This window comes from Mesoplodon bidens, assembly GCF_964165515.1.
Source record: "Mesoplodon bidens genome assembly, chromosome: 10".
NCBI classification, from domain to species: Eukaryota; Metazoa; Chordata; class Mammalia; order Artiodactyla; family Ziphiidae; genus Mesoplodon; species Mesoplodon bidens.
Window position 1 is genome coordinate 65,864,047 of NC_138172.1, and position 9,612 is coordinate 65,873,658.

Here is a 9,612-nt window from a genome sequence, read left to right on the forward strand (position 1 = left end):
AAGACATGACAGTAGGATATAGAAAACCACATTTCTTTCTTCTAACCAAACTTCTAGCCCACTTAAATGACCACTTATTTCTAAGTCCAGATATGAACATTTCCAGCATGAGAAACTCTTCAGGACCTTCATTCATTACGGTTTGTCATAGTGGAATTTTGTGACACATGGTTAGAAATAAGATTCCCGTGCAGCTTGAGATGAAGCACGGATGACACCTGGTTCTGAAGATGCCCTAAAGCCCAGTGCCACACGGCCGTTCTCAGCCACAGTCTTGCTTCCCCTCCTATTCTAGATCTGTGCCTTTCGCTGGACTTGGGTAGTTTGGGAGGGCAGGGAGAGGAAGGAAGAGATGGCAAAAGCAACTCCAGCTGTCTGTTTGGAGTTAATGTCAGGAGGTCTCTTATCTTTCTGAAAACTGGAAAGCCACTGGGGAAGTTACCACATGGACTAAATATCTCTATTAGTCTTTGGGTAGAAAAATGCAAATTGAAATTTTCCAGCGTCCCCCGTCTGACTTTTGTGTCCTCAAAAACGTCAATTGATATCATTTGGGAGAGGTATCGTCAGTCTCAAGGGAAGCTTTTTTAAAGTACTTTTTTCATATCTAGGTATGATAACCATGTTACATGACATATGTAAACATGGTGAAAAGTTTAGCATTTTTATTATTTTTCCCCACTCTTTTTCTTATGCATCCTTTGTTTTTTCTAAATATAATTTTGGATGTAGTGTATATACAAGATGGTGGTCTTTTTCACTTACCTTACATTATAAATGCTTTCCTTTGTGGAAGATCAAGATATAGTGATGTTGGGCTTCCCTGGTGGCGCAGTGGTTAAGAGTACGCCTGCCGATGCAGGGGACACGGGTTCGTGCCCCGGTTCGGGAAGATCCCACATGCCGCGGAGCGGCTGGGCCTGTGAGCCATGGCCGCTGAGCCTGCGCGTCCGGAGACTGTGCTCCGCAATGGGAGAGGCCACAGCAGTGAGAGGCCCTCGTACTGCAAAAAAAAAAAAAAAAAAAAAAAAAAAAAAAGATATAGTGAGGTCTATAAAACTCTTAGAGGAAAACATAGGCAAAACACTCCATGATGTAAATCACAGCAAGATCCTTTTTGACCCACCTCCGAGAGAAATGGAAATAAAAACAAAAATAAACAAATGGGACCTAATGAAACTTAAAAGCTTTTGCACAGCAAAGGAAACCATAAACAAGATGAAAAGACAACCCCCAGAATGGGAGAAAATATTTGCAAACGAACCAACTGACAATGGATTAATCTCCAAAATATACAAGCAGCACACGCAGCTCAATATCAAAAAAACAAACAACCCAATCCAAAAATGGGCAAAAGACCTAAATAGACATTTCTCCAAAGAAGATATACAGGTTGCCAGAAAACACATGAAAGGATGCTCAACATCACTAATCATTAGAGAAGTGCAAATCAAAACTACCATGAGGTATCGTCTCACACCGGTCAGAATGGCCATCATCAAAAAATCTAGAAAGAGTAAATGCTGGAGAGGGTGTGGAGAAAAGGGAACCCTCTTGCACTGTTGCTGGGAATGTAAATTGATACAGCCACTATGGAGAACAGTATGGAGGTTCTTCAAAAAACTAAAAGTAGGGGCTTCCCTGGTGGCGCAGTGGTTTAGAATCTGCCTGCCAATGCAGGGGACACGGGTTCGAGCCCTGGTCTGGGAAGATCCCACATGCCGCGGAGCAACTAAGCCCGTGCGCCACAGCTACTGAGCCTGCGCGTCCGGAGCCTGTGCTCCGCAACAAGAGAGGCCACAACAGTGAGAGGCCCGCGCACCGCGATGAAGAGTGGCCCCCGCTCGCCGCAACTAGAGAAAGCCCTCGCACAGAAACGAAGACCCAACGCAGCCAAAAATAAATAAATAAATTTAAAAAAAAAAAAAAAAGAATGAGGGTGAAAAAAATAGTAATAAATAGTAAAACCTTTAAAAAAAAAAAAAAAAACTAAAAGTAGAACTACCATACGACCCAGCAATCCTACTACTGGACATATACCCTGAGAAAACCATAATTCAAAAAGAGTCATGTACCACAATGTTCATTGCAGCTCTATTTACAATAGCCAGGACATGGAAGCAACCTAAGTGTCCATTGACAGACGAATGGATAAAGAAGATGTGGAACATATAAACAATGGAATATTACTCAGCTATAAAAAGAAATGAAATTGAGTTATTTGTAGCGAGGTGGATGGATCTAGAGACTGTGAAGTGAAGTAAGTCAGAACGAGAAAAACAAATATCGTATGCTAACACATATATATGGAATCTAAAAAAAAAAAAAAAAGGTTCTGAAGAACCTAGGGGCAGGACAGGAATAAAGATGCAGACATAGAGAATGGACTTGAGGACACAGGGAGGGGGAAGTGTAGCTGGGACAAAGTGAAAAAGTGGCATGGCATGGACATATATACACTACCAAATGTAAAATAGATAGCTAGTGGGAAGCAGCCGCATAGCACAGGGAGATCAGCTCAGTGCTTTGTGTCCACCTAGAGGGGTGGAATAGGGAGGGTGGGAGGGAGACGCAAGAGGGAGGAGATATGGGGATATATGTATATGTATAGCTGACTCACTTTGTTATACAGCAGAAACTAACACACCATTGTAAAGCAATTATACTCCAATAAAGATGTTAAAAAAAAGATATAGTGATGTGTTTTTTGAAAGCAAATGTGTTATGAGATTTTTTTTAACTTATACAGCCCACAAGGAGAGAAACTCGAGATTTGGAATCTAACTTGGCAAGATAATACACAGATATGATTAATTATAACAAAATCAGCAAGTTCCTGGCTGGGTTAACAATGGGATAAACAATGGGTTATCAGTATAAGGTCTCTATAGAAATGTAACTTCATATAATAAATATAACCTTAGCTCGAAATGAACAAACATAATTTGCTATAACAAACATTCTGACAAGTGCAATTTTCTGTAACATATAATTAGAGCTTTCAATTTTAGGTTATAATTTCTGGAGTTAGAAGTAGCTTAGCACAGGCCTACCAGACTTTATCCCACTTTTTTTTTTTTTTTTTTGCGGTGCGCGGGCCTCTCACCATTGTGGCCTCTCCCGTTGCGGAGCACAGGCTCCCGACGCACAGGCTCAGCGGCCATGGCTCACGGGCCCAGCCGCTCCGCGGCACGTGGGATCTTCCCGGACCGGGGCACGCACCCGTGTCCCCTGCATCGGCAGGCGGACTCTCAACCACTGCGCCACCAGGGAAGCCCTATCCCACTTTTTAAAATGGAATGGTAGTTACCTTTACTAGAGACAGAGCATAGATAAAAATCTTAAAAAACCTTCTTCCCCTTGCCAAATATTGGTTGATTGTGACCTGGAGTCTGCCAGGATACTACTTACACCTGTACCTGTACCAATCCTGCACTGAAAAACCTCATGTCAACAAGTTCTTTTCTTGCAATGTTTCCCATTATATATCACCATGACTTGTGTTACTGATTTGAACCAAGATTGAATGAGTTACAGTCTTTTTAAATTTGTAAAAATTTTTATGCCACACCTGTTACTGTCGAGTCTTCAAAATCACAATTTTCAGTGGCTACGTCATGTGCCACGTGTTCTCAAACGCCTTTCTTTCATTGATCCATCTCGCTTTACAGTCGTACACTGATATGGCTCTGTGTTTCATGTCTGTCCTTTCATTTGACTATAAATTCTCTAAGGGCAGGGCTGTGTCACTTTTTGGGTTTTTTACTTTTTATTGAAGTATGGTTGATTTACAATGTTGTGTTAGTTTCCAGTGTACAGCAACGTGATTCAGTTTTATATATATATATATATATTTCTTCTCTATGGTTTATTACAGGATATTAAATATAGTCCCCTATGCTATACAGTAGGATCTTGTTGTTTATCTATTTTATATATGGTAGTGTGTATTTGTTAATCCAAAACCTCTAATTTATCCCTCCCCACCTCCTTTCCCCTTCAGTAACCATAAGTTTGTTTTCTATAAGTCTGTTTCTGTTTTGTAAATAAGTTCATTTGTCATATTTAGATTCCACATATAAGTGATATCACATGGTATTTGTCTTTCTCTTCTGACTTACTTAACTTAGTATGATAATCTCTAGATCCATCCTTGTTGCTGCACATGGCATTATTTCATTCTTTTTTATGGCTGAGTAGTATTCTATTGCATATATATATATATATATATATATATATATATATATGCAACATATCTTCTTTATCCATTCATCTGTCGACAGGCATTTAGGTTGCTTCCATGTCTTGGCTGTTGTGAACAGTGCTGCAATGAACACTGGGGTGCCTGTATCTTTTCAAATTAGAGTTTTCCCCCAGATATATGCCTAGGAGTATGAATGCTGGATCTCACGGGGCTGTGTCAGTTTTGGCTCCGGGTTGAATCAACCAACAGCAGCCCACACAGTAGATGTGTTGTCCCTAGTGTGTGTATAGATTGAATTTGTATTATGCAATATAGTTTTATCATCTTCTATTTAAAAATTGTCCATGGGTGAAATTTTTGGTTGTTTTTAGTACTTTGCTTTCATAAATTTTTTTTCTTGAAGTATAGTTGATTTACAACGTTGTGTTAGTTTTAGATGTACAACAAAGTGATTCAGGTATACATATATACATGCTTTTGTAAATTTTTGTGCATGTTTCCGATTATTTCCTTAAAGTAAACTCTTAAATTGGAATGCTACATTAAGAGGTTTTGGTACTATCAAGTTTCCTGAACTTGTCAGAAAGAAGTACCAATTTATACTCCCAGCAATAATGTATGGGATTATCGATTTGACAGGAAAACATATTTCATTATTCTCATTTTCTTTTCATTCTATTTATCTTATTGTGTAACATATTCATATGGTTCAAAGTGCAAAAGCACTGCCCCCTGCCCCAGCACACTTTGAGTTGCCTGGTCATTATGTCATCTTGGTCTTCACTTCCTACTCAGCCTAGGAAATATGCGGGCTTTTTTCTCACCCCAAACGCTTCTTTCCTTGGGGGATGAAAGGCTGATGGTGCACCTCAGGCCTAATGGTAGTCATGTTCTTCTGCCATGAGCTACTCAAATCTGGTGCCTGGAGAGATCTCCATAATGGTCACTTGTGGATTTGGGGCAAATGGTCTGGAGTAGGGCTCCTCCTCTGCTCACTGTGTTTCCAGAAGGTGAGTGTGTGAGGGTCCCTGGAGAGCCCCTCTGTGCCTTTTTCCCTAGAGCCTTCAGACAAGGACCAGGGGGTCACTGCAGCGTTGGAATATTCCAGGATGAGCTGGAAGCCTTCCTCTCCAGAATAAATCACAAGGTCCACTCCTCCCTGGGACTGTCTGTGGAAGCGAGTGGGTCTCTCCCTCACAGGAGTGGTATCTACCTATGCCTTGGTTGTGTTATCAAATGGAACTCTGGGATACAGGGAGAACAACTTGTGGGAAATCAACCACCTCTGGCTGGGGACCTCAGCTCCTGTCCTGCACCCACATGTCTTCACCTCTGTGAAATGGAAGCTGCTTTTTCTCTTTACTTTTACTTATCTTGCTGCTCCCAGATGAGATGAGAACTTCCTCTGGAAATATTTCTCTCACTCCTCACCTCTGAGCAAGGTGATCTGACTCTAGCACCTGTCTTCCTTCTGCCATATGGTAACATTTTATTGTCTGTGTCCCCTTCACTACCAAAATGGAAGCTTTGGGAGGAAAGAGATGTTTATCTCCTTCATCAGTGTAGCCCAAGAGCCTAGCACAATGCATGACAGAGTGGGCACTTAAGAAATGATGAATTGTACTTGAAAACTGAGTGACATTTTTATAACAGTTTTGAGAAATACAATTCATTCTTTTAAAATGTGCAATCCATTGGCTTTTAGTATATTCACAGAGTTGGTCAACCATCACCACTATCTAGTTTTGGAACACTTTTTATCAATCCAAAAAGAAACCCGTACCCATTAGCCAATTACCATTCCTCCCTCCCCGGTCCCTGGAACCATTAATTTACTTCCTGTCTCTATGGATTTGCCTATTCTGGACATTTCAGATAAATGGAATCACACAATATGTGGCCTTTTGTGTCTGGCTTCTTTCATTCAGCATAATGTTTTCAAGATTCATCCATGTTGTAGCATGTATGAGTACTTTCTTTTTATGGTTGAATAATAGTCCATTTTATGGATATATTAAATTTTGTTTATCTAAAGAGTCTTTCACATTTTTTGGTTTGTTTCTCTGTTTGGTTTTTATCTTTGGAATTTCAACTAGGCAACAACATGTATGGAAGAAAGGCTGCAAGGCAGTACAACAATACGAACGGTGGTTTCCGTGGCTAGAAGAATGATGGATTTGTTTTCCTCTAAATATTTTCGTTTTTCTTTAAGTTTCTTTTTTTACTTAAGTATAGTTGATTTAAAATGTGTTAATTACTGCTGTACAGCAAAGTGATTCAGTTATACATATGTATACATTTTTTATATATTCTTTTCCATTATGGTTTATCATAGGATATTGAATATATAGTTGCCTATGCTATACAGTAGGACCTTGTTGTTTAGCTATTTTATATATAGTAGTGTGTATATGTTACTCCCAAATTCCTAACTTATCCTTCCCCCCAGACCTTTTCCCTTTGGTAATCATAAGATAACTTTACTGCACACTTTGCCATCTGTGGAGAGGCCTACAAAGGGCTGGGCAGGGAGAAGGGAATCCGCCAGAGAAACAAGGAAGAGAAGCAGTGGAAGAGGGGACACAGGGTTCAGGAATGTGATTTCCAAGGTAAGAAATCCTCCTCAGCTTGCAGGAGGGATCTCTGGCGAGGGGGAAAGGACCACCAAGGGCAGTCCCACTCAGCCTGCTCCTGAGATAGGCAGATGAGAGAGACTCTAGCAGGACCAGGCATCACGGACTCTATCATCCCCCTTAGCCCAACACCAAGGCCTTGGAGAGAACTGACATCTTTACAACATCAAGTCTTTCTCTGCAAGTACATAGTATATCTTTTCATTAATTTAGATTTTCTTGAACATCTTCCAGTAAGTTTTATCATTTTCTCCACAAAGGGTTTACATTCCAGTTGTTAAATTTATTCCTAAGTAATTTTCATTTTTATTGCTATTGCAAATGGTATTTTTTAATTAAAATTTTTATTGCAGTATAACATAAAGTGCAAAAATCAAGTGCATAGCTTGACTTTTATATATGTATATAGTTATGTAACCAAATGGTACATTTTAAAAGTTACACTTTCTGACTGATAGCTGCTGATGATAGAAATGAAATAGATTTTATATATTGATTTTTTTTCTATATTGATTTCCCACCCAGCAACTTTACTAAACTCACTTATTAATTTCACCTGAATTTTCTTTTGGGGTTGCTACACATGCAAATACTGTATATTCCATCTGCAAATACTGAAATTCTTGTTTCTTCCCAACGTCTATATATTTGCTGTTGTTTATTGGACTGGCTAAAACTTCCATTATTGTATTGACTAGGATTACTGAGAGCAGGTTTCCTTGCCTTGTCTCTCATCTTAATAGGAAGGCTTTTGGGCTTCCGTGGTGGAGCAGTGGTTGAGACTCTGCCTGCCAATGCAGAGGACACAGGTTCGAGCCCTGGTCCCAGAAGATCCCACATGCCGCGAAACAACTAAGCCCGTGTGCCACAACTATTGAGCCTGCACTCTAGAGCTGGCGAGCCACAACTACTGAAGCCTGTGCACCTACAGCCCGTACTTCGTGACAAGAGAAGCCACCGCAATGAAAAGCCCGCCCACGGCAATAAATAAAAAGAGGAAGGCTTTCAACACGTCACCATTATTGTGATGTGTGCTGTTGGATTTTTGAAGATGTCCTTTAACAGGTTATGTTCATTTTTCTTCAGTATCAATGGACGTTGAATATTTTGAGTAGTTTTTCTGCATCTATTAAGATGAATAAACTTTTTCCTCTTTTTTTTTTTTTTTTTTTGCCGTACGCGGGCCTCTCACTGTTGTGGCCTCTCCCGTTGCGGAGCACAGGCTCCGGACGCGCAGGCTCAGCGGCCATGGCTCACGGGCCCAGCTGCTCCGCAGCATGTGGGATCTTCCCGGACCGGGGCACGAACCCGTGTCCCCTGCATCGGCAGGCGGACTCTCAACCACTGCGCCACCAGGGAAGCCCAACTCTTTAATGTCCTTATTTCTCCTAGTCTAACATTTGTTTGATAAATGATAAAAACTTTGATAAATGTCTTTTGATATACATTTCTTCTCATGTTTCCCTTCTCAGTTCTCTTTACCCATCCAGGGTTGGTCTTTTCCAGTTTCCTCCATCACTACTCACTCTTCAAGCTCCTGCTCCGTGTACTTTCCTAGGATTTCAAAGGTTGGGGGATGATGACAGGGTTTTTAGACACTGTGTCTCCCCACAGTCTGCTCCCCACCACAAGCACGTTTGAATTCAAGTCAAAGCACTGGATTAGAAGATATGTGGCTTGAGTTCCAGTTCGGTCAATCTCCAATTATGCACCAAGACAAATCCCTTAAGTCCCCTGCCTTTCAGTCTCATAAATAAAATCCCTGCCCTGCCTATCTCCAGGATGGTTGGTAACTAAGAGTAGTAGAACAACTCTGCAAATTATTCACAGGTAAGAGGTTGTTGTTTTTGTTACTAAGGTTATTAGAAGTAGTGTGAGATAACCGATATAGCTTGGTGGGGTTTTTTGTTTTGTTTTGTTTGGCCACGCCTTGCGGCATGTGGGATCTTTGTTCCCCAACCAGGAATCAAACCCGTTCCCCCTGCAGTGGAAGCGCAGAGTCCTAACCACTGGGCCGCCAGGGAAGGCCCATAGTTTGTATTTCAAAACTAGTGGAATCTAGATCCACTCCCAATCAGCAGTGTGACTTTGTACTTGTTACTTCACCTTTCTGAACCTGGCTCCTTCATCTAGCTTGCAAATAAGAAATGCAAAGCACTTGACACATAGTAAGAGCCCAGTGAATTGAGGGATCATTAAAAGGGATAATGCACGGGTACAGTTAGTCTGAAAAGCATAAAAAATATTCCATAGGGCTTCCCTGGTGGCGCAGTGCTTGAGAATCTGCCTGCTAATGCAGGGGACACGGGTTCGAGCCCTGGTCTGGGAAGATCCCACATGCCACAGAGCAACTAGGCCCGTGAGCCACAACTACTGAGCCTGCACGTCTGGAGCCTGTGCTCCGCAACAAGAGAGGCCGCGATAGTGAAAGGCCCGTGCACCGCGATGAAGAGTGGCCCCCGCTTGCCACAACTAGAGAAAGCCCTCGCACAGAAATGAAGACCCAACACAGGGGAAAATAAATAAATAAATAAATAAATATTAAAAAAAAAATTCCATAAACGTAAGCAGTAAGGCCTCCATGGGCTCTAGGCTTGGAAAGACTCAAGCCAGTTCTCCAGCACCAGTAACAGCGCCCAGGTACGTAGGAGGTAAGGCGAGGAGGCTGACTGGAGAGAAAAATCCTCCTCTCCTGGGCCTCGAATTCCCACCGTCGGGCTTCCATGGAGCGCCAAGCTGTACTCAAGGTCCTTAAGTTTCGTGATAAATGCCAAA